The following is a 27,500-nucleotide window of genomic DNA, read 5'->3' on the forward strand; positions in this document are numbered from 1 at the left end:
TGAGATTTGGCTAAAGTCTAGAATGTCGCGTGACTACATAGTAGCTCTCCCCCTCTCGTTAGCTTATTTATAAAGCAGCTCTTTCTTGTTATGCGTGAGCACACGAATGTGTGTTTATGTGTGTAGGTGCAGAATAGGTAAATGGTTTCCAAGTTCGTTTTGAAACCATGAGGTCTACGTTCGAATCCATCTGTGTAGCTTCTTGAACAAATGTCATTTTCTATAGCCTCAAGTAGGCCCATATCTTTTAAGTGAAACAAGGTAGACGGAAACTGCATAGAAGCCCATCGGGTGGAATGTTACATACTGTCATATTGATTCTATCTGAGAAGCACGATATGGATAGACATGTCTGTGGAATACTCAGCCACTGTCACGCTAATTCAATGAGCAGGTAATTCAGTTGAACGAACAACTGAATCGTCGACGTCGAACGACGGAGAATCATCCTTGTGCATGAGTTTGTGTCGGTGTGCCTATGTGAATTTGTATCGGTTTGGATCATTAGTTTTCAACCATTTTTTATTATCTCTTTCAATGCTATCTATTCTGGTGCCCTCACCCCCATAGCCATTCGATGTTTAAAAACTAGTTTTAAAGGTATTTCTTTCAAAATTTCTATTTTGTTTTTCACACGATCAAATGTTTCTCACACGTTCAGTCGTATAGGTTTGCAACAGCATTCTCTGAGAGAACATGTTTCAGTGGCCAGAAACACGTTGGACTATGCAAACCACAAGAGAAAGGAACATAGCTGTTTCTTACAATAAGTACATCTAAATTAAAATTTTTCATAGACCCTTAAAATCCTACTTTGGATCCCCAATTTACTATTTTGCTTTCGTGGACCCCACCAAATCTTATATGGGCCGCTAGGAATCATTGAGCCCAGGTTGAGTATCACTGGCTTAGTTGGAAGGAAAGAAGAAGGGAGGGAGAGAGAAAACTTATTCGGTATAACAATCGAAACTGATTAAAATGATTTAAAAAAATGATTAAAACTCTAAAGTACAGACAACCTCTGTACAAATGGAAGTTCAATGCAGAAGTTGTCAGAAAATATTGTATGTCAACTATACGTTGCAAAGAAAATGTCACCCTCAGCCCTTGGGGAGAACATTCTGAAAACTAAACACAGTGTTTAGTGCTTTGCAGATGTTTATAAACGTACATGATGTGACTTCGAAAAGCTGTTTTAATCGATTTTAGGCATCTGCTTCATTATTTCCAATTTTGGTAGTTGTTCAATGTTACTTTATGGTGTAGGCATTTCCAGTTGTGATTTCTAGTTTTCAGGTTTTTATATAAAACTTAAATGCAATTTTACAGATCTTTAGTGTGTTACTAATCGATTGGATTTTAGAGGAGGTGAGCCAATTTGTCTTGTCACTCCTTGGAAAACTCCAATATTTGAAGGTCTTTATGTAAATCTGGTGTTACGTTGACAAGTACACCTACAAAAATATGTGCAAATAAAAATTTATTGTTGGTATACCAGAGCTGTAGGTTTCGCATTAATTGAATATAAACGTTCACTATAGATGTTCGCTTTCTTTTCTTCAACAACAGATTCACATTAGCTGGACTGCATACATATGAATAACTTACACACACACACACACACACACGTGTATATATATATATATATATATATATATATATATATATATATATAACGTTGACCCCTGAGATCGCAGATATTGTTTCTGAATCTCCTTGATTCATTAAATGTGCTAGCTTCCTGGTAATAAATCGATATTAATTAATATATGATTTTTTACCCTATGTTTATATGTATATATATATATATATATATATATATATATATATGGGTGAGAGAGTTGGTATGTGAAAGCACGTGGTTGGATGCATAAAAAACAAAATAGAATGAAAAAACTACAGAAGATTTGTATTATATGGTTAAAAATATATTAAAATCGTCATGTTAGGAAAATGATATAAAATTTTATGTATAGTGACATTGTTTTTGGAGAAATAACCGGTTTCGCATTTTCTTTTCAAATTTCACAAATTTCTTTACCGATGTTGTGTCATCTTTTCGTTATAGTGTGATGTAGAAGACTTCGAAACAGCGGGAGGTAATCAGGGATTTTTTCGGTATAAGGGAGATAATCAAAAATGCTGGGAATGATTAGGTTTTGTTAATTTAACATGATTTGGTTTTGATAGAATAAAATGTTAGAAATGGTTAAGTTTTGGTTTATATTTTTCAATGAGATAAGTTACTTTATTTAATCTAACTTAGGTTGGTGTTCCAATAGCACATTGATAGAATGGAAAGATTACAAATTGTGGTAGCAGTTGTTTTGCGCATCTGGCAATGTGTTCACTAAAGGGTATCATTCTGTATTCTGGGAATGCGGTGTAGAGTACATCTGCGTCTGAGTGATAATCTTGTGGACCCTATGTAATTATGGTGGGAGCCCGAGCATCTTATAACATAAATCAAGTTTTCCGAGGCACAAGTAAAGTCAGATTTGATTTCGAATTTTTGTAAAGAATTCTAATCCTTCTAGAAGGATGGGGCATTTTGCGCGATTTGGTCGACCACATTTTTTCACTTTTGCATCCGTTATTTTAGAAAATAATTTTGCCTTTGTGAGCTCTTTTTTAGTGACTTCGGTTGTTTGTAGTTTTTAATGATCTTATGTGTGTGTGAAATTTCCTTTAATTTGGGGTCATTACGTAGCATTGGTAGATTTTGGATGATGATGGTGAAGGCCTCTTTGTTTCTGGGGTCTTAAGTGGATATGTACGGCAGTATTTTCGGGGAGGGTATGTTGCTGTGTTGTACTTTTCATAAAGATTTTATGTCGATTTGTGTTGTTGCACATCTGATTCCATCCTCTGTGAGTTGGACTGGGTAGTATCTGTCAATGAGGGTATTTTTGAGTTCTTGCAGTCTCAAGTCTCTGGTATTTTTTTCTGACACTATGGTGCATATCCTTCTTGCAAGGTTGAATGAGATGTTTGTTTTGGTGTGTCTTGGGTGGCAGGAATTAAATAGTATATATTGTTTGGCGTCTGTGGTTTTGTAAAATATGTCCGTTTTTATTTTCAGGTTTATTTTTTTAACTAATATATCCAAGAATGGGAGCTCCTCTTGGTTGTATTCCATCGTGAATTGTATGTTAGGGTTGACGCTGTTCAATAGTCTTTTGAATTCCAGGAGTTTTGTTTCGTAGGATGAATTCAATTGATTCAATTATGAACTCTTTGCTAATCCTTTCCGGTATTTCTTCCAGATATTGTTCTAGCCATAACTGAATTGCCTCTAGTCCATAATTATGAGGTATACTGGTATATAAATTAATCGCATCAAATAAAACCATGAGTGTTTCTTCCTTGACTTTTTGGGGGAGGTGATTAAACATATCCAAGTCATCTATTGATGTGTTTAAGTAAGAGTTTCAGCAGGATGTCCATAAATAGACTTAGTCTGTGTGTTTCACAGGCTGGGTCAGCTATAATGGGTCACAATTTTAGGTGCCCTGGGTTTGGTGTATGTATGTATGTCTTTGGTGATTTTTTTATGGTTTCATTTATAATCTGACCGTTGTGGATTTTTTGTAGACCGTAGAATAGGCTTGGTTTGCATTTAAACTTTGTTAAATAGTCAATTTCTTTGGTCGTCAGTTCTTTTCCATGAGTTTTAATTAGTGAGGATAGGGTTTTCATTATTTTTTTGGGGGCGGGGTGTGTAGTTTGTGATTCTTTCGTAATGTTAACTTTCATTAAGCATGAAGATTACTACCACCGCACTTCCTTTATCTGCTTCCTTAATCGTTATATCTTCATTATTTTGAAGTTCTGTTAGTTCCTTCCATTGTGTAATGTTAAAGTTTGAGGTAATTTTCTGTTTATGCATGGTGTGGTAAAGACAGTTCTCTATGTGGTTTCAGAATTCATCAAGATTTTTATTTCTTCCTTTGTGGGGGATGTTTACTTTTGTTTTTGACTAGTGAGTCATCTTCAGTATTGTAATTGGTTAATGCTTCTGTGAGTCTTAATTTTCTACAGAATTCTATTATACTGTTCTTCACTTCATTGAAAAGAAAATGCTTAACTGGTTATTTCTCCAAAAACAATGTCACTACACATAAAATTTTATATCATTTTCTTAACATGACGATTTTAATATATTTTAAACCATATAATACAAATCTTCTGTAGTTATATATATATATATATATATATATATATATATATATATATATATAATCCGCCACCCACGATACAGACACATACAGGTCAGTGAACACATAGAAAGGTGTGCTAGGAACCTTAACCCTAATTTCCTAATTTTTCCCTTCTATCACTGTTCACAGAACACCCCAGTACAGCAAAGAATGAATAAAGAGGTAACTTTCATTAATAAATTTCTTCCACAACTCAATATGAACACATAACATAATACAGAATACTACTAATCTTTCAATTAATACCACCCATACATCCCATACACCATTCCCATTGCAGTATTATATTTACCCTAATTGCACCAAATCCAGAACTACTTACCTCCCTTACACATAATCTTTTTACTCAGGGACTAATAGACCCGACATCGTTTGGTAATCGGTGAGATTCAAAGCAGTGAACATTAATTTTACGAAACCGGTATGCCTTTGAATCTCTTTAATAATTCACAATAATGACTTTTATTACTTTTATTCCCACCTCAGTTCATCTAATTGTATATATCAATCGTTACTTTTCATAAAGAGCCTTTACATTTTTCGATTTCTAATGTGCATTTTCGCTTTTTTTCTTCTTACTTTCCCCTTATATTCCCATGTGTACTTTCTATTTTCTTTTTGTAACGTATTTCTAATATATATATATATATATATATATATATATATATATATATATATATATATATATATATATATATATATATATGCATATATACACAGATAGATAGATAGATAGATAGATAGATAGATACATACATACATACATACATACATACACCAACTTAAAGACAGAAGATGGAATATACGAGAATTTACTAATCACGACAATGTATATACATATGTATGCATGATTGTATGTATGTATGTATGTATGTATATATGTATACATTTGAATTCATGTTGTGGTCAAGTGTAAGTTGATAGTCATACACACACACACACACACACTCACGCACGCACGCACACACACACACTCACGCACGCACGCACGCACACACACACGCACACACACACTTACACACTCACACATACGTTTTTGTCTCTTCTTCTTCTTCTTCTTCTTCTTCTTCTTCTTCTTCTCATTCTTGTTTTTATCCGAAGCTGCAATTATTTTTTTATAATGTAAAAAGTGATGGGAGAAGAGAGAGAGAGAGAGAGAGAGAGAGAGAGAGAGAGAGAGAGAGAGAGAGAGAGAGAGAGAGAGAGAGAGGGGAGACAGAGGGAGAGAGACAGAGAGAGAGACAGACAGAGGGAGAGAGACAGAGGGAGAGAGACAGAGGGAGAGAGACAGAGAGAGAGAGACAGGAGGGGAGAGACAGAGGGGGTGAGTAGGTCGAGCTAGCAAGAGAGGAAGGGAGGGGGAGAGAGAGAAAGAGAAAGGGGATGATAGAGAGAATGGTGGAGGAAGAAAGAGTGAATGAGATAGAGAGATTAGAAAGATACAGAAAGTGAGAAACAGCTGCATTTATAGTAACCTATGTTTTTGTGTGTATGTGCGTGGGTGTGGGTGTGTGATGGTGGTGGTGGTGGGTGTTTGAGTGTGCGTATGTTTGTACTGTGATAAATGTATGGTTGAATGTATACACGTGTATATATATATATATATATATATATATATAATACTATTAGGGAGATATATATATATATATTTATATACGTATGTGTGATGTATGTATATGTGTATGCGTGTGTGTATATGTGTGTGTATGTGTATATATGTACATTATATATGTATATTCTATGTATAGAATATATATATATAGATATATGTATATATGTATGCATATACATATATGTGTGTGTGTGTATGTGTATATATATATATATATATATATATATATATATATATATATATATATATATATATGCATGTATGTATGTATGTATGTATGTAGGTAGGTGGGTAGGTGGGTAGATTGTATGCATATCACGGATGAATAGATAGTTTAAGCAGTGGATATTGGGAAACAAATTTTCAGAGTGAAGTTTCTGAAAGAAATGAAACCAATTTAAACAAAGCCAGATTCCTTTGCTGTTCTGATGTAAAAAAAAAAATATAGAAACATACAGAAACATAGAAATATGACCTTTTCTATGTGACTCATCCATTATGGGGCTTCTAATAACGATTTTCTATCTCTCTTTTGCTCGCCCACCTCCAGACGTGTCGCTGCAAGTCTCGTTATTTTTGCTAGACTTTTTTTAACTGATAGATTATGAATGCTTAGCACTGCCTAAACTGGTAACAATTACGTAAGCAAATCATTAGTATTCGTTGCTAATAACAACATGCAAAAACTTCGATAATATTATATATATATATATAACATACATATATGCAGATACATACATACATACTTACAGACATATATATTTGTAGATGGATATATATATGTATGTATATATATATATATGTGTATATATATATATATATGTATGTATGTAAATATATATATCTGTATATATATGTATGTATGTAAATATATATATATCTGTATATATATATATATATGTATATATATATATATATATATATATATATATATATATATATATATATATATATATATATATATATATATATATATGCATATATATGCATTACGTATATATGCATTACGTATATATGTTATATATACATGTGCAACTGTAAGAACGTATATCTAAATGCATACGTATATATATATATATATATATATATATATATATATATATATATATATATATATATACATAGATACACAAACAGAGATATGTATGTAGGTATACATTCATACGTATATGAACATGCATGCGCGTACACACAGACATACACATATGTACATATGCGGCATTTGCAACGATGTGCAGATATATTTCATGAATATACGTCAACTTTGACTGCGAAAATAGACCTTGTAATTAAACACAGCAGTTTATCTGCAAAACAGAATGGACAACTCGACTAGTTTCATCGCACAATATCTGCTTATCAGTTGTATTAAATTCAGGGAAGAGAGGGGGAGGGAGAGAGAGAATAGAAAGAAAGAAAGAGAGAGAGAGAGAGAGAGAGAGAGAGAGAGAGAGAGAGAGAGAGAGAGGGAGAGAGTAGCTTATAATTATAATTCCAAATTATAGTTACGAATGTATATAACACACAACCTTGTTTCAACAAATGCTGCTTAGTATTTTGTCTGGTAAAACCAGTTATCTTTATTCATTGCTAGGGACCTCGTTCTGGACTACTCGTAACGATTTGATGAAATTCATTTTTGATGAAATTCATTTTTGATGAAATTCATTTTTGAGATACTTGGTGGTCTGGTCAACGTCTATCAGACATTTGTGTACCAGACCCACGAATTCATATAAACCCTAGCGCACAGATTGTGTCACACATCGATTAGATCTTCCTGCAACTCTTTACAAAACATATTTAATTACCTACTTTCATTTTCGTATTTCTCGACAAACTCCCTGGACGAAGTGGAATACTCTTTTGTGACATACTTCACGTTTCTTCTTTTACCAAGAGTTGATCAGTGTCCCGTGTATCGTTGTGGCTAGCAACGCTAATGCTGCAGTGAAGATGCATAGCTAAGTGGTTAGGGTATTCGGCTCACAATCGTAAGGTCGTGAGTTCGATTCCCGGCGGTGCGTCGTGTCCTTGAGCAAGGCACTTTATTTCACGTTATTCCAGTCCATTCAGCTGGCAAAAATGAGTAGAACCTCTATTTCAAAGAACCAGCCTTGTCACATTCTGTGTCATGCTGAATTTCCTTGAGAACTACGATAAGGGTCCACGTGTCTATAGATTGCTATACCACGTGTACGTTAATTTCACGAGCAGGGTGTTCCGGTGACCGGATCAACAGGGACACTCGTCGTCGTAATCGACGGAATGCCACTGCCATTGTGTTGTAATAATAATAATGATGATGATGATGATGGAATAGACAAAATAAATTTCCCCAAACTGGCTGAGCGACACATCAGTCAGAGAAGTGACTGAAGGTTTTTATTTGTAGAGCAAGATCAGAGCCTCCCTGCAAGATTTGTGCTTTATATTTGCTGTAAGTTGTGCCGAAAGTATGAAATGCCAAGAGAAAAGAGATGGTACAGGTGCATTCCAGAAAAGATCTCAGAAACCATTCTCTGGAATATGTCACTACACTTAGAGAGGAAGATCAAGGCTAACGACCAGATATTGGTGCCAAGGACCATCAACCAGAGAAAATGTTGCTTTCTGATCGATATATAAATCCCAACAAATGACGACGTCTCTCCAAAAGAAATGGAGAAACTATCGAAATTCAATGATCTGGAAAAAGAAACAACATGGATGTAGGGCTTGAAAACAGAAGTAACCCCAATTATAATCTTTTCTACTCTAGGCACAAGGCCCGAAATTTTTGGGGGAGGGGACCAGTCGATTAAATTGACTCCAATGCGTAACTGGTACTTAATTTATCGACTCCGAAAGGATGAAAGGTAAAGTCGACCTCGATGGAATTTGAACTCAGGATGTAAAGGCAGACGAAATACCGCTAAGCATTTCGCCCAGCGTGCTAACGTTTCTGCCAGCTCGCCGCCTTACAATCCCTATAATAATAGATACTTTCGGTATGTTGAAAAAACATGCAGACAAATACGTAATTCAAAACCCCGGACTTACGAATATATATAACATTCATATTCTTTATTGCCCACAAGGGGCTAAACATAGAAGGGACAAACAAGAACAGACAAACGGATTAAGTCGATTACATCGACCCCAGTGCGTAACTGGTGCTTTATTTATCGACCCCGAAAGGATGAAAGGCTAAGTCGACCTCGGCGGAATTTGAACTCAGAACGTAACAGCAGACAAAATACCGCTAAGCATTTCGCCCAGCGTGCTAACGTTTCTGCCAGCTCGCCGCCTTACAATCCCTATAATAATAGATACTTTCGTTATGTTGAAAAAACATGCAGACAAATACGTAATTCAAAACCCCGGACTTACGAATATATATAACATTGCTGAGCTGCACACATATCTTACATAGAGCACTTTTAATACAGCAAAATATGACATCAAAACAACCACAGTGCATAAGCATACAATAAAAATACATCAACTATATCATAATGATAACGATGATGATGATGATTACGATGATGATGACGACGACGATGACGACGACGATGACGATGATGATGATGCCGATAATTATCCTTTTTACTTTAGACATAAGGCCTAATATTTCTGTTTTGGGTGGAGGCTAGTCGATTACATCGACTCCAGTTCTCAGCTGCTACTTATTTCATCGACCGCGAAAGAACTTGAGACAAAGTCGATCAAGACTGCATTTGAACTCAGAAAGTAAAAACGGACGAAATGCTACCAAGTTAACGATTCTGTCAGCTCGTTGCCTCAATGATACCAGTAATAATAACAGCAACAATAACAAAAATAATACTAATGTCTTTTCTTTCTAATTTTGGCACAAAGTTAAGGCGGCGAACTGGCAGAATCATTAGCACGTCAGGCGAAATGCTTAGTGGGATTTCGTCGGCCATTACGTTCTGAGTTCAAATTCCACCTAGGTCGACTTTGCCTTTCATCCTTTCGAGGTCGATAAATTAAGTACCAATTACGCACTGGTGTCAATATAATCGACTTAATCCCTTTGTCTGTCCCCTCTATGTTTAGCCCTTTGTGGGCAATAAAGAAATAAGAATCGTTACCAAACCGAGAAAAATGCTTAGCGGCATTTCGTCCGTCTTTACGATATGGGTTCAAATGCCGCCGGGGTCGACATTGCCTTTTATCCTTTCAGGGTCGATAAAATACGTACCAGTCTAACATTGGGGTCGATGTAATCGATTAGCCCCTTCCCTGAAATTGCTGGCCTTGTGTCAAGATTTGAAATCAAGTTTGGCTCAAAGACAGAAATCTTAAGTCGATGAGATCCACTCCGCCCCATGCTCATTGGTCATCGACCCCAAAAGGATGAAAGACAAGATCGATCACGGTGACGATAATACGAATAGTTTCTTTATTGGCAACAGGGGCGTGTGATTAGAGAGGAATTACAAAGATAAATTACAATTTGTCGGGTTCGGGTTACAATAAAAGGTTGACGGAAAAAAAAATGTGTAGGCAAATATCTAAATACTGGTTTCAAATTTTGGCTCCAGGCCAGCAATTTCGGGGATGTGTAAGTCGATTACATAGACTCCCAATACTCAAGTGGTACTTATTTTATCGACGCCGAAAGGATGAAAGGCGATGTCGACTTCGGCGAAATTTGAACACAGAGCATAAAGACGGACGAAATGCCGCTCAGTATTTTTCCCGGTGTGCCGAACGATTCTATCAGCTCACCGCTTTACAATCATGATACAGATATTGTTTTCAAATTTTGGCATAAGGCCAGCAGGTTTTTTTTTGTGTGGGGGCGGGGGGAGGTAAGTCAATTAGAGCGATCCCAGTGTTCAAATGGCGCTTATTTTCTCGAACCTAAAAGGATGAAAAACAAAGCCAACCTCGGCAGAATTTGAACTCTGAACTAAAAGACGGACGAAATGCCGTTCAGCATTGTTGCCTGGCGTGCTGACGATTCTTATTTCTTTATTTTCCACAAGGGGCTAAACATAGAGGGGACAAACAAGGACAGAGATAGGGTTAAGTCGATTACATCGACCCTAGCACACAACTGGTACTTAATTAATCGACCCCGAAAGGATGAAAAGCAAAATCGACCTCGGCAGAAATTGAACTCAGAACGTAACAGCAGACGAAATACCGTGAAGCATTTCGCCGGGCGTGCTAACGATTCTGCCAGCTCGTCGCGTAGATAAACGAGTAATAAAAGCTGCAATAACAACAACATAGTAGTAGTAGTAGTAATAAAAATACAAATGGTTTCTAATTTAGACATAAGACAAGCAATTTTGAGGGGATGGAATTAGTGGGACGCATCGACTCCAATTCTTAACCTGTATTTTATCGACCGTGAAAGAAAGACAAAGTTGGCCTCGACGATGTTTGAACACGAAAGGCAAAGAGCGCTTAGGAAATACTACATGGCATTTTCCCTACATTTTAATGATTTCTCCATTAATTTTTATTACGTATATACGAGTATCTGTGTGTGTATGTGTATACACACACACATACACACACACAAACAAACAAATATATACATACATATATGCATATATATAGACACACATATATGCATATATGTATATATATGCACATATACATATGTATCTGTATATGTGTGTGTGTGTATATATATATACGTATATATCCCTTTATTTGCCTCTGTCGACTCACGTATATGTAGAGACTTTTTTTTTTCTTTCAGTCAAAATGCTAAATAGAATTTTGTTGTAGCCTAGAACATATAAACCAGACGCATTTCTTCTACGAAACGCCGTACCATTCTAACAAAACGATCTTATTTTTGGCAGTTGCACAAGACAGAAATGTAATAAATATGAGTAAACGTAATGATTTTCTTGCACACTTTTACGAAATTGGCTTTTAGCTTTCAATCAGCTTCGAATTATTGGTTGATATATAAACTGATTTATGTGAATGAATCAAAAAAATATATAATTTATAACAAGTGGGCGAAGTTCGCTGTGTGTTCCATTCCATTCTGTTAGACAGCCAGAATATATATTTGACCTGATATTAACCAATAAATTAACTAATAAGTTAACAGATGGATAGTGGAGCGAAATTTTCCTCTATCTATGCGGCCAGTATTTGAATATATTTTGTATTACTAATAGCAGTTGGCATAGCCGTATGATTAAAAAGTTCGCTTAACGAAATCCTGGTTTCGGGTTCAATCATAATGCACAGTACTTTAGGCAAGTGTTTTTGCCTGTAGACCTGGGCTAACCAAATGCTTTGTGGATGAATTTGGCCAATGGAAACTGCGGAAGTCTGCCGTGTGTTTGAATGTGTATCAGTATATATATATAAATGATTTAATTTGTGTTCGTGGGAAGAACCATTTCAACGATGCGTACTGCCTTAATTCTTCGAAACGCCGGTGATTTAATGGTGGCAGCTAATGAAGGAGATGTTTCTATGTGGCTTGCTTGTTTGTTGTACCTTGTTTATCATTTTGTCCATGTTCTTTTGCCACATCATGTACCCAGTTATGTATCTATGTGTACATGTAGATGAAGGTATGTACATACATGTACATATATATGCATATACTCATATATTGTTTGTATCACGACAGAACGCACGCGTTAACCTTTATACAGTAAGTTTTAACTATTTTTCTAACGCGACTCTCTCTATCTCTATTTCTATCTCCCCCTCTCATTCTTCCCTCTACTGTTCTTCGCCTCTACCTGTCACTACTATCTCTCTTTCTATATCCCTTGTTACTCGTCCTTCGCCTCTCACCGTTACCACTACTATCTCTCTCTCTCTCTCTATCTCTCTACCTCTCGCTGCTCACTTTTATTCTACTTCCTCCCCTTCTTTTCCCTCTGCTACTCTTTCTCTTCACACAGCCTTGGTCACGTGTGTCCGGCTGCTATTTCTTTTCGTTCTTGGAATCCCCAAGCTCGCACGTACTTCTTTGCCCCTCCTGTACGTGCTTCACAGCGTTCAATACTTACACACTTCACGTCTGGCTGTACAGCCTTTTTGCTTGTTTGTTTATTCACCGTTTCGTTTTCCTGTCTTGTTTTCCGTCCGCCACTATCCTCCACGAAAATGATTTAATTTGTGTTCGTGGGAAGAACCATTTCAACGATGCGTACTGCCTTAATTCTTCGAAACGCCGGTGTCTTAATGGTGGCAGCTGATGAAGGAGATGTTTCTATGTGGCTTGCTTGTTTGTTGTACCTTGTTTATCATTTTGTCCATATTCTTTTGCCACGTCATGTACCCAGTTATGTATCTATGTGTACATATAGATGAAGGTATGTACATACATGTACATATATATGCATATACACATATATTGTTCATATATATATATATATATATATTTATTCATTTATATACATATATATAGCCATGTATCATAGATATATGTACACACACACACACACACACACACACACACACACACACACACACACACACACACACACACATATATATGTATCATTATTATTATTAAGGCGGTGAGCTCGTAGAATCGATCGTTATCATGTCGGCCAAAATACTTAGCGGCATTTCGTCCGTCTTTACGTTTTGAGTTCAAATTCCGCTCAGGCCGACTTTGCCTTTCATCCTTTCGGGCTCAATAAATTAAGTACCAGTTGCGTACTGCGCCTATAATAAAAAGGTTTATTATTATTATTATTATTATTATTATTATTATTATTATTATTATTACTCAAAGGCGGCGAGCTGGTGTAGTCATTAACACGCCGGACAAAATGCTTAGCGTTACTTCATCTGTTTTTATGTTCTGTGTTCAAATTGCACCGAGGTCGACCTTTCTTTTCATCCTTTAGTGGGGTTGATAAAAAAAGTACCCGACGAGCACTGGGGTCGATGTAATTGACTTACCCCTTTGTCCGAAATTGCTGGCCTTGTGCCGAAATTTGAAACCATTATTTCTTTGTATTTCCCTTGGCCTTTCTAACTAGAATCAATAATCCGGATATGGCCGCAGGCATCGGCGAGAGATCAAAAAGTTCCTTCTGCCACCATGAGGTCTCAGCTTCCATCCCACTGCGTGCAATCATGTGCAATAGCGTTTATCGTGACTTCGGGTCGATACCCAAGCCGTGTGAGTGAATTTGGATAGATGGAAACTGTATAGAAGCTCGTCGGGTGGACTCTATCTGTAATTCAAAAGATGCAGTCATGTCACGCTCTGTTTCACTCTGATTCTATATGAGAATTAAGTGAGACGTAAACACTTCTCTGCGGAATACTCGGTCACTCTGAACGATAATTCAACGAGTAGGTTGTCCAGTTCCTAGAACAAGTGTTCATGAATCGGAACCGTCGTCGTCGTTATCATCATCCGTTATTATGATATTGATTATTCTGATCATTAAGGATATAAATTTAATTAATCAACACTTTTTAGCTGACTACATTAAGTATGCTATGCTAGAGTCTTCTTTACAGAAAGCTATTATAGCTATAAAAAAAAAATAACAGAAAAAACACAATTATGGAGAGCCAACAAGAGAACGGCTAACAGGAAATAGCAGATAACTCTCAAAGGACATCCCAGAATTTTAGATACACTGTCTCCACGATTGGAATGCCTCGAACAGGATTGTGTTAAGGTTAAATGGAACCTCTTCGTAGTCGTTCGTTCTGCTAGAAATAAAGGCTGAATCTCACATTCAAATAATAACTAATTTTTTTTGGTGTAATCACACTTGCTTGTCGTTTTTAGATTTTAAAACCTCTTAGAGGGAATTTTCTTCAAATGTTTATTTGGATAATATGAGTTGATCGAAGATTTACTTTTCACTATATTGTATTTGTAGTATTCTATCGTATACTCTTTACTCTTTTACTTCTTTCAGTCATTTGACTGTGGCCATGCTGGAGCACCGCTTTTAGTCGAGCAAATCGACCCCAGGACTTATTCTTTGTAAGCCTAGTACTTATTCTATCGGTCTCTTTTGCCGAACCGCTAGGTTACGGGGACGTAAACACACCAGCATCGGTTGTCAAGCGATGTTGGGGGACAAGCACAGACACACAAACACACGCACATGCACACACACACACACACACACACACACAACACACACACACACACACACACACACACACACACACACACACACACACACACATATATATATATATACATATATACGACGGGCTTCTTTCAGTTTCCGTCTACCAAATCCACTAACAAGGCTTTGGTCGGCCCGTGGCTATAGTAGAAGACACTTGCCCAAGGTGCCACGCAGTGGAACTGAACCCATAACCATGTGGTTGGTAAGCAAGCTACTTACCACACAGCCTCTGTATTCAGTAAGCAGAACGATCTTTTGTAATACTCTCCCTCAGTCTTAATCAACATCATTCCATTCCGTCCATTTCTATATACTTGATCACTTCTAAGCAGAGACGTGACACAGAAAAACGAAGGTGAGGGTGAGTCGTTCTTGGGCGCTGGAGGGAAGGGACGTAAACTTCCCTCTTGCTTATTTTAACTGGTGATTTAAAGTTAGAGACACCAAAATAATTTTGCCCCCATAAATTATGTATTTTCTACTGTACGACTATGACTTCTTAATTTTATCAACTGCGGTTTGTATATGCTTCGCTAAGGATGTCTAATACCGTTGAAAAATGCCCATTATTTTCATAAGTTACAATTGGAGTTATCCCACTTACTGGTTGCTTATTCGATTTTAAACAGCGTTCGATGGAGTTTTTGTTTAGAAACTACGTAGATAATTCATGAAATTTTCTTTAGCCAATCACAGAAAGGGTTTTTTATCAATTCACTGTATTGCAGCTGTGAGGTTCTATCTTATGGATATTTAACATATAGCTCGTTCGCCTGAGGTATTTGCCCTTAACCATATTGCTAATAACATAGTAATCAATGACTACTAAAGCCATCAATAATCATCATAGATTCCAATATTACATTGAAAAATAAATGCGTGTGTGAACAAATTTCATTGCCTTTCGTTTTCCGGTAATTGATTATTATTTTTTTGTATACCTTCACCCAATGATATGATTGGAAAAGTTGCACAAAATAATTTATAATCGAATTACTCTTTAAACATAATAAAATACACATTTTCTTTCGTTTCATTAGCGATTATTGATTTAAAAAAAAAAATGAACTTCTTGGCTTCAGTACTTTCTAAGATACCATAGACTGGACACCCGAACAGCCACAAAACACCGCTATTCAGTCTTCTTATCGGCGAGAAAAGGCAGAGAAATCTCCACCAAACTGCAGTGTACTTTTTAAGATAATGAAAATACATTAAACAAAGCAGTGCCTGATATACATGTAAAAATATGGCCTAACAAGGCTGGAACTAAACAGCTGTAAAAATTACTATTCCAAAAGAGATTCCATATGATAACTCGACCTGCTAAAATTAATAACTAAATTTCGCGAACATTATATATTGTTGTCTTAAAAAAGAAGAAACTGGATACTTTACTTTTGGTGGAAGTTAACTTGTCACAATAAATCGGGAGTTCCAATTTTATATCATGCCAGAGTTGAGCTAGATTTTCTTTTATCTCGGACAGATAAAACAAGCCGCAGGAGATATATTAGCAATTTCAATTCACTTCTCTCTCTCTCTCTCTCTCTCTCTCTCTCTATATATATATATATATATATATATATATATATATATATATATATATATATATATATATATATATATATATATATATATATGTATATACAAACACACACACGTGCATTCATACTACATACATGCATATATATTGTGTGTGTATAGATATGTGTGCGTGTATGTGTGTATATATATATACTGACATATAAAAGGAACGCAAATGTAGTTTAAAATATACTGCAGTTGTTTCCATAGAATCTATTGATACAATATGTATACATATCTGTATGTAGACACACACACACACACACACACACACAGAGATAGATATATGTATATGCATATATACATATAATATATATATATATATATATATATATATATATATATATATATATATATATATATATATATATATATATACATATAGATATATACATATATATAATCTATATATATGTATATGCGAGTGTGTATGAATACATGCATATACATGTATGTAAATTTCTTATATTTATTCTTTTTCTATTTTTCGTGTGCATATGGATGTAAGGTGTATGTATATTATTATTTGAATAAAACATATAAATAATACATATATATATTTATATATAAAGAGAGAGAGAGAGAGAGAGAGTGGCGGGGACGGAGGGACAAATACGAAGACAAAGTGAATGGTGCGCCTATGTACACATGTGTGTGTGTGTGTGCATGTATGTGGATCTATAAATTCATATACGTGTATGTATGTTTGTGTGCGTCTGCGTGTGTGCGTGTGTATGTTGTGAGTGTTTATGTGACGTCTTTTATGATATAAAAATGAAATAGTAAAACAATAGAACAGTTATAACAAAACCAAGCATTATAGAATATAACAATCATTTGTTTTATCACGCTCTAAAAGTTTCTTCAGGAACGACTGACATAGAATAAAAATAATACAAAACACAATATAAAAATAGATGAGAAAGAGAGATAGATAGAGAGAGAGAGAGAAAGAGGGAGAGGGGGAAGAGGGAAAGAGAGGGAAGGGAGAAGGATTGTTCATAGACAAAATGGCGAACACATCACTATAGAAGATGTCAATAAACTGTCACAGAATATAAAAACAAACTACGCCAGTAAAATCGAAGATGAAAAGAGCAGTGAACGATGGGTCAATATCAAACAGTAAGATATTAATATATTACTAGAAGGTTTTGTGGAAATTCTCCGTTGTATAAATTTTCTTATTTCTATTTTCCTGTGTAGTCGAATAGAAATTTTCTAAGTACAGTTTTCATTGTGTTAAAGTCTTTTGTTTTTCTTTCTGATATTCCTTGCCAACATTTATCCTGATATTCTTTACCACGTTTACCGCTGAACGCTCATTTCACCTAACACCGTCTCATTTTTGCCATCGACGCTCCTGATTGTAATTCACTATATATCCACCTCTATGTCTGCCTGAACTTTGTCTCTGTGCAGCCTCTGTCTCCCCAGCACTTCATCTCATGCCCCTATCTACCCATCCAACCATCTTCGATTCTCTACCCGCTTTTCTATCCTCTGTCTCTCTGTCTCTCTGTCTTTCTGTCTGTCTGTCTGTCTGTCTGTCTGTCTGTCTGTCTTTCTCTCTCTGTCTCTGTCTGTCTCTCTATCTCTCTCTCTCTCGTTCTCTCTCTATGCACTCAACTTTTCATTGAGAGTACAATCTAATACCTCATCTCCACCGTATTTTGTCTCTTTCCTGCAGGGATATCTATGCATCTTATCTACAGCAAATTGCCTGTTCCCTCTTTCATATTTTGGCCTCTCTGTACCTGGAACAATACTACCTCTCTCAATACGACCCACCACTCTACGAAGGGATCTTGTCTTGCGAGTTACTTGGTGACGTAACTAGTGCCCTTGTCACAGAAAAAATGCGTGTACTTCACCCTGTAAAGTGGTTGGCGCTAGGAACGGCCTCCGGCCAAAGAGACTATTTTTGAAGCACACATTGGTGCTCTACCGCAGCCCTCAGGCTCGTCTGTTCATTTCAAAGCGTCTAAACCACGCCAGAATGGAACATGGACGTTAAACGCTGCTGCTGCTGATGGTGATGAGGAGTGAACACCAAAAGAAATTACGAAAAACTTAAGATTCAGGTAACTTATAGTGTTAGTACCAATATAACTGAATATTAAGGCGTTGGTATATCTGAAGCTGCATTCTTAAATAGTGAGTATGGCTTCGTTGTTGTTAGATCTATTTTACAGTAATGCGAGAAAGTTCCCATCGACATCCTGCGCCGGATGGCATCCTAAGCCTGTTTGATTTTTACCTCGTCATTCTCTTGAAGAAGAGTCACAATCAGCTTCCTCGGAATGGAGGCAAAAAAGAATGTCTTTCTCTATAAGAATTCTGCATTCTAATGAAAATTACAACACCACAAGGAAAGAAACAAACCCGCCCACCGAGTGGGTATATGCAACGAAAACACGTTAAAAGACATTGCTAGAGTTAAATTCTGAAAGCGGGTATTCGTTTAACGATGAGGCCAACACTTTCTGAAATGAGTTCACACTAAAGAGAGCAGACAGATCCAGAGACATCTCAGAACATTTATGACACCAACCAGAACTTTCAGCATAACGACAATTTCCCATTCCAATATCATCAAACAACACACCCCAATCTCATTTCCTCCATATTTTCTCTTAATTTATATAAATATGTATGTGATGGACTCTCCCGTCAGAGACGACGTATGAACTTTGTGCCGAACGGCTTGAAGAAATGATTTGCTTTTTGTGATCAAATGTTCATGCCACCCATTAGCTCAATCACTTCATGAAATCAACGTTGTTTGAACAGGTGCAGATTTTGCTAGGCGTCAGGTGTCGAAGTGGTCCCAGAGCAACGTGAGATGAAGTGTTTTGCTCAGAACACAATGATCCACTTGGTCTAGGAACTGAAATCACGTTCTAGCGATCGTGAGTGCAACATCATATGTACGTGTGTGTGTGTGTGTGTGTATGAGTATATATATATATATATATATATATATATATATATATATATATATATATATATATATATATATATATATATATATATATATATACATATACATACATATATATATATATATATATATGTATATATAAATATATATAATGTCTGTGATCTATCTATCTATCTATCTATCTATCTATACATGTATACTGAGTGCACTTATGTAAGACCATTGTAGATTTAGACACACACACACTCATTTACTTATACATAGACATACAGAAGTACACATATCCAATGTGTGTGTTTCTGTGTGTAAGTCAGTACATGTGTGTCTGTATTCGAGTTTGTGAGTATCCATGTGTGTGTATTTGTAATGTGTGCGTGAGCGCGTGCGTGTGCGCGCGTGGTCAGGTCACATGTGTATCTGTATGTGTCTGCTTCCTTGCCTGAAATATGTACGTACATATATACGTATTTTACACAGGCATACACAAATACGCAAGTGAGTGTGTGTGTATGTATACGAGTGTGTGTGTGTATGTGTGTGTGTACATGAGTGTGTGTGTGTGCGTGTGTGTGTGCGTGTGTGTGTGTGCGTGTGTGTGCGCGTGCACGCGTGTGTTTGTGTGTAATAGATCTATAATTGAATTGACTTCCATAGCCAAAATCCATGCTACAAAGCTTCACAATCTTCTAATACATTCTGACAATACAAACATAGAATGTAGTAACACAGAGAGAAGTGTCCAATCCGGAATCATCTGGTCAGAAACAAGACAATGTTATGAAATAATACCGTGATTCCTTTTATTTTTATTCAATCACCAAATCATCGATTATAATCCAATAAACGTACATTTAAGTTACTGAACGAATAACAACAGAGTATCAATGAAATTTTAATATTGCAGATTACTTGTTGTCTTTTATGTTGATGAGGGTTCGTTCCTGGTAAGGCCCTGGTTTCATTTCTGGCGAGCTCTGGGATCGAAGATGTCTATTGGACACAATTTCGAAATCTTTACAGGTGTCTACTTGTCGTTCTGGGCACTAAAACGGCATCAACAATTTCGGTAACAACGTAAACAAAGCCAGTAAGGAAGCTTCTAGGTATCGATCCATCTTGCTACCAGTAACAGAGACGAGATCATCTGGGATTGTTACCTGTGATAAACCAACATTCTACATAGTCAGTAATAGATAGTAGGACCTTTGCAAATGTTGCTTGTCATAGACCAACACTCGACATTGTCCCCATTCAATTCGCTGTCAATAATAGGAATCAGATCATCAGGGAATATTCTTTTCTACTCTAGGCATAAAGCCCGAAATTTTTGAGAAGTCCAGTCGATTAGATCGACCCCAGTACGCAACTGGTACTTAATTTATCGACTCCGAAAGGATCATCTGGGAATATTACCTTAGATAAGGGCGGCAGGCAGGAAGAATCGTTAGTACGCCGGGCAAAATGCTCGGCATTTCGACCGTCTTTACTCATTGGGTTCCAATGCCGCCGGGGTCGACTTTGCCTTTCATCCTTTCGGTGTCGATAAAATAAGTATCAGTTGAACACTGGGGTTGACTTAATCGACTTAGTCCCTCCCCTGAAATTGCTGGCCGCGAACCAAAATTTGAAACCAATATTACTTTTAGATAAGACAACATTGTACATTGTCTCAGTTCCTTAGATGTCTGGCATAGGTACACAATCAACTGGGAACTATCATATCAATGAATGAATTGTTATTTCATTTAGGTTAAAAACTCTATTTAACTGGAGTCAACTGTCACTCCTTGAAACATCTTCATTGCTTCGTATTATTGACATTAAGACACCCATTAATTTTTGATTGCTTGGATACTATCCCATTTTCTCGAGCTAAGTTTCTCAACATACATATACACGTAGTACATACATTCATGCAAACATTCATATTTGACAGGTAACATGCCGCTATCGAGTATGATGATATTTAGTGCTTTTTCCCTCTTTCTTCTTAAGTTGTGGTACCTCCCCGTCACAGGCCTTCACGATGATAAACATAAACCAGTGAACTCGGACCACTTCCCCTTCTAAACGCCTACAGCACTTTAACGTAGCCATCCGAGTGACCAGAGAATCGTGACTACACCTGCGTTGTGCCTTAACTGGTGAAACATTTATACATGATTGTGTTTTACTGTCACAGACACATGTAACCGACCGATCACCACAACAAAATGCAGTTGCTTGATTAAGGTCCCAAGAAGTGCTAGTCTTAAGTTGCGCTAGAAAGAATACGAAAGGAAAAGATGTGTGTAAAAAGGCTCCGCATAGTAAATATTACAAACGTTTGTGTGACATAAGCTGAATTCTCTATATGCTTGAAAACTCTTAAATTGGCAAAAAAACAAAATAACAAGCTGGCCAGAGCCTTCAAACACCACAGGTTTCTGGTAAGAATGTCCTTTTTCTCATGTGGACTTACATACTCACATATAAATAGATATGCATACATGTATACAGACGCACACGCGCGCGCGCGCGAGCGCACAGAGACACCCACATATCTATCTATCTATCTATCTATCTATCTATCTATCTATCTATCTATACAAGCCAAAAATCGATAGTTGAATAAAACACACATGCAAAACATTGGCATTCTAACATGATATTCACTTTCTACAATTAGGTCAGGAAAGATGCCAAGAACTTTATATATATATAAGCAATACACATATACATTTACATGTACACATATATATTTATATGTCAATATATATATATACATGCATGTTTATAAATATCAATATATATATATATATATATATATATATATATATATATATATATATACATGCACATATATATAAATAAATATGTGTATGTGTATATATATGTATGTATGTATATGTGTATATATGTATATTTTTTTCGTGTTATTATACTTGTCTTATTTTCTCTGTTCACGTTCATCTATCGTTTCCACTTATTTATACGCATCTGCTAATATTGCTAACACTGTCAAATTGAACAATATTATCGGAGGTGTCGAAATTGTGATGATATTTGGCCTATAACAGATGGGGATCGATCATATTCGGGTTCATTGTGTGTCTTTTCCATATGCTCCGTTTTTGTGGCTTGTGTCACATTGCTATTATTATTATTATTATTATTGAACTAGCGGTATCGTTAGCACGCTGGGCAAAATGATTAGCGACATTCTTGTCGTCTTTGTATTCAGAGTTCAAATTCCACCAAGGTCGACATTGCCTTTCGTACTTTCAGGGTCGATAAAATATGTACCAGATGAGTATTGGAGTCGATATAATGGACTTACGTCTTCCCTCGAAATTGCTGGTCTTGTGCCTGAATTTGAAACCATTATAAAATACTTCGTGGCATTTCGTCCGTCTTTATGTTGGAGTCCAAATTCCACTGAGGTCGACTTTGCCTTTTTCTTTCGGGAGACACACACACACACACACACACACACACACACACACACACACACACACACACACAAGAGTGAATGGACAAACGAAAGAAGGGCATTCAAGGCATTAATTGGTAGTTACATGTATGGATCAAAGCAGTTTGATTCATATTCGTTGGTCCTCCGAGTTTCAAAGAGTGATGGTAATCGTCAGCCATTGGAAACTTCAAACTTCCGATGGCTGAGTATTAGCATCACTCTTTGAAACTGTTCTGACCTATAAATATATATATATATATATATATAGGTCAGAACAGTTTGATTCACATGCGTTGGTACTCCGTGTTTTAAAGAGTGATGCTAATTCTCAGCCATATATCTATATATATATATTTGGTCATCCCATAAATAACGCAGTTTCTTTTTATAGTTCTTTTATTTTTCAAAATTAAGACAAACAAAGTCCTTTTTTAATCTAAAATATACTCTCCTTCATTGTCTACAATACTCTTACTGGTAGATTTGCAAGGCCCCTCTTCCAAAATTCACTTGTCCGTTACGAAAAATATTCCTACAGTACTGTTCTGACCCTGTCTACAGAATTCATATTTCTTTCGTCCAAATGATTTTGAAGACTGCGGAATAAGTGATAATCAGATGGGGTAATGTTCGGCGAATATGGTAAGGCATTATCTTGATGGAAGAACACCTTTCGTTTTGAAAGTAAAGATGGTCGTTTTTCTTCTAGCGCTGACTTAAGCCACTCAAGCTGGCCGCAGTCAAATGACTGAAGCAAGTAAAAGAGTAAAGAGTATATATATATATATATATATATATATATATATATATATATATATATAGATAGATAGATAGATTATATATACATAATTTTCTTGCTGTTGCTTACGCTGTTGTTCAGGCCTGATGGAGCAGACCTTTGATCAAACACATTCCTGGGATAACTTCTCATCTTTTCTTTATGTGAAGGAAATTTACAATCACAGTGTCCAATGTAGATATTAACAAGAGGGTTGCGAGTGATTTGAGATCAATTCGACTAATATGTCTATCAGGTTGAGCTACAGCATAGAGGCTTTCTTATGATTAGTTTTGATGCTGCTGCTGCTGTTTTTTAGCGGTAGTGTGGTGGTGTGGGTAGTGAAGGTAGTGTTGGCAGCGATGATTCGTGTTGGTTGTGGAGGTGGTATTAGTGTTTTTATGCGTGTGTTTGGGTAGGTAGTAGATAACATTAATTTTCTGTAGAGATGACCTTAACCTTATATTATCTTAATCTTTCTATTATTGTACCTATGTGTATGTATGTGTCTGTGGGTATCTGTGTATGTGTATGTATTGATTTATATATGCATATGTACATACGGACACATGTATACATGTATACACACACACACACACACACACACACACACACACACACACACACACACACACACATATATATACATGCATATATACAGGTAGATACAATATATACATAGATTAATGCGCACGCACACACACACACACACACACACACACACATATATGTGTACGTGTGTGTGTGTGTGTGTATATGTAAGCATGTAATATAATTCGGAAGGTTCATACTGGCATACGACGACTAGCGTTCTAGTTGATCCGATCAACAGAACAGCCTGTTTGTGAAATTAACATGCAAGTGGCTGAGCACTCCACAGACACACGCAGTCTTAGCGTATTTCTCTGGGAGACTCTGTATGACAAAATGTAACGAGGCTGGCCCTTTGAAATATATGTACTACTCATTTTGCGAGCTGAATTTCACGGAGCACCGTGAAATAAAGTGTCTTGCTGAAGGACAAAACGCGCCACCGATCTTACTTTCGTGAACTAAATACCAAAATACTTACTATGAGTCTATGTTTTGAGTCTATATTTTGAGTCTATATTTTTCTATACTATGAGTCTATATCTTTCTCCTCATAATCTATATTTCTGTTGCCCAAATAATCTTCACATCAAACCTTCAATGATTACATGTTTTCAAATGCGCTACATTTTATACTGATTTTATTGTTACATCTGTATATACCAACAAGCATGGAAGCTAAAAATTGGTGTTCGTGTTTTTTTTCTCCTTGGTTTGCATCTCTTGAGAATTTCTTACGTATGGTGGTTGATTATATTTGGTCTTACACCACCCTTCTTCTTGTATGAGATTGATAAAGAATTGTGCATATGAAACGTTACTACTCCGTCTATTATTTATATTGAGTGCATTCAGGAGTTTGCCCGCTATATTGGCATAGCCTCTACAATTCGAGCTATTTCTGTTTGTGTTGTGTATGTTGATAAAGTACGAATGTTTGTTCCCTTTCATTGTTGTCTCGCCAGATATTTGCGTTTCTTTCACATAAACTGCAGCCCGTTTCTCCTATGCAGGTTTCGGTAATGTCTCTTTATTGTCTTTACAGGCAACTCATATAGTACACAACATTGCAAAACTAGAAGCATGATGTTTATGGCTCATGGTTCTTATTAGAGTAATAACGAAAGCTAAACCACAAAAGAAGTATGAGTGGGAAGATAAGAAGAGATTAAAGATAATGATGAAGATGCAAAAGAAGAAAAAGGAGAAAAAGGGAGAGGAGGAGGAAAGAAGTGGAAGGAAGAGAAGAAGAAAAGAGGAGGAAGGAAAAGGGGTAACATTTAGAAGAAAAAGAGAAGAGAGAAGAAAAAAAACAGAAAAAAGCAAGAAAGAACAAATGAACAAGAAGCTGGTCTTTACTGTAAAATGGTCCCAGAAATTAGTTTGCGGACGCTGTACCTTGAAGCTAACTAGTATACACCTGTCTCACTTTTTTTCTCAGACTTTCTAATCCCACATGAGACGCCACAGACTAGTCATCCTGAATAATTCATATCATATTTAATCAAAACCGACGAATGAAAGAGTTTTCTATAGATCCTCCTTTATAGGTCCGCTTCTTACATGAAACTACCAGCAAATCTTATATCCATTAATAAATAAATATTACACTATTCATCTGAATCAATATATCTACAAACTTCGGTATAGTTTTATAGCTATGTATACATTATATATCCTATGCATATACTTTTATAAACCTCAGTTTATAAAGCTCAGTTTTAGTTGTTTTCTCATAAGTCATTAACACTGATTAGAAATTAATTAGATCTGTGCTAATTTCGAGTTATGATTGATGATATTTGGCATTCAAGTATTTCTTGAACGGTTCTTTTCACAGATTTTTAACGAGACTACACTTACGTACGTACGTACGTACGTACCTACCTACCTACCTACCTACCTGCCTACCTACCTACCTACCTACATACATACACACATATTCATACATACATATATACACACATATATACATACACACAGACACACACAAACACACACATACACACATATATATGTATATATACACATACATATATATGTGTAGGTATATATATTTATGTGTTTGCGTGTATGTGTGGGTATGTATACACAAGTATGCATCTTTTCCTTTCTCTATGTATAATATATATATGTATGTATATATGTGTTTATATATATATATATATATATATATATATATATATATAGTCTAGTAGGCTATCATGGTGCATTCATTTATCACCTTTAGAATACAGCTACAACTCCCAAAAGATTTAATTTTAGATGATTGAAGATTAAATTCCCCCTATTGTCTTCGAAGTGTAGGTAACTAGGTCACTACTCTCAATTACCCCTCCCCCTGCTAAACTCTAAATTCTAGTAGGTTCGACACTACATAGACTATTTTATAAATTCATTCTGCTGAAGAAATAGTAGCAAGATCAATGTAAATATTTTGAGCTCCATTGGGGATGCTAATATGTTAAAGCAGTTGGTTTGTCCTTTGCGTTTGAAGTCTATGCAATCATCTGACGAAAACGGTTTCTTTGAAATGATGTAATGCTTTCATTAATCAATTAAAGGAGTCGCTTGAAACGGCCGTAATGAATTGACATCTTTATTATTCATTTATATATATATGCGGGTATATGTATCTTTTTTTTATACATGCGTATATATATATATGTATATATATATATGTGTGTATACATATGTGTATATATATGTGTGTGTACATATGTGTATATATATATATATATATATATATATATATATATATATATATATATATATATATATATATATATACATATATAAGTATACACATGTCTGTGAATATGTTTATAAGTATGCGTGTATGTGTGAGTCGTTGGACGTATTTTAGCATTTATGTAGTATTTATATGATGTGTAGATATGTAGATCTAAATATACATAAGACGTACCACAAAGACGTCTGCTTGGACATGTATGTAGTGAGAGTGTATAAATATATACATATTTGCGAGTGTGTATACGTGGGGTAATAAATATAAGTGTATATGTGTATATATATATGTACATGTGTGTGCGTGCGTGTGTATGTGCGTGTGTGTGTGTGTGTGTGTACGTATCGTAGAGCACGTTCTAGAAACTCTTAACTCTTTGAGCCAATGCTTAACGTTTGTACACATATTTGCCAGTCAAGAACATCCTAATCTGTACAAAAACTGAGGAC

The sequence above is a fragment of the Octopus bimaculoides genome, chromosome 9 (assembly GCF_046866305.1).
Source record: "Octopus bimaculoides isolate indiv1 chromosome 9, ASM4686630v1, whole genome shotgun sequence".
In the NCBI taxonomy this organism is placed as follows: domain Eukaryota; kingdom Metazoa; phylum Mollusca; class Cephalopoda; order Octopoda; family Octopodidae; genus Octopus; species Octopus bimaculoides.